The 833-nt window shown below is 28.8% G+C and overlaps 1 protein-coding gene across 1 annotated transcript in view; it reads left to right on the top strand.

Annotated features, from left to right (window-relative positions):
• The window catches only part of LOC100569786 (peripheral-type benzodiazepine receptor-associated protein 1), a 31,860-nt gene that overhangs the window by 3,988 nt on the left and 27,039 nt on the right, over positions 1–833 (top strand). The window lies entirely within an intron of this gene.

The raw sequence follows: 833 nt of genomic DNA on the forward strand, positions 1-833 counted from the left end.
GAAATTGCCGAAGTTGTTCTTCAAGAAGAACAAATTGCCGGTCAACTCAACAAAATAAATTTGTCGTGCAAATGATGCATACAAATCCTCTGACCATAATATTTTGTATTCTTAAAGTAAATTAATCACAATAATAATGATTGTACGAATGCACAGAACAATGTGCGTTTGTACAATCCTTATTGTTGTGATTAACTCCTTTTAAGATAATTTGATTTGTATCAAATTTATTTTTAGAATTAATGCCATGGTAATCAAGGTCAGTGGATTTTCTATGCATCATTTGCTCGACAGATGTATTTCTTTGAGTTGACTGGTATTCTTCATTGTCAATTAAGTCTTCACCAGCAGACATTCCAGTGATGTCAGTAGATCTATTAGTGTTATGGTTATTAACGTGATTACCTACTATTACAAAACTGTATTAGATCTGTATACCCAACAAAATAAAATACAAGTTAGCAACAAGAGAAACATGAAGAGTTTTATCGAATTCAATTGTCAGATAACCTTTATAATACTGAACATTTTTTCCTATGACGATGGAAAAATCCATATGGTTGTCAATGTGAAATGATCTATAATAAAAATTAACATGTTAAATACAAGTACTTATTTTCAATTAATTATAATGAGAACATTTTCTTTTATTGCCCAAAAAATAATCGTAATCCAGAAAATAACCTTTTATTAAACCAATTGCTAAATTTCAGTACAGACAGTACTATATAAAATGAAAAACATAGGAACCTTCGTTTGTAAAAAAATCATAAAGAAAATCTCACTAGGGAAGACATGATATCATAACCACAACTTAAGAATTACAAAGAAAT

This window comes from Acyrthosiphon pisum, chromosome A3 (genome assembly GCF_005508785.2).
Source record: "Acyrthosiphon pisum isolate AL4f chromosome A3, pea_aphid_22Mar2018_4r6ur, whole genome shotgun sequence".
Classification (NCBI taxonomy): domain Eukaryota; kingdom Metazoa; phylum Arthropoda; class Insecta; order Hemiptera; family Aphididae; genus Acyrthosiphon; species Acyrthosiphon pisum.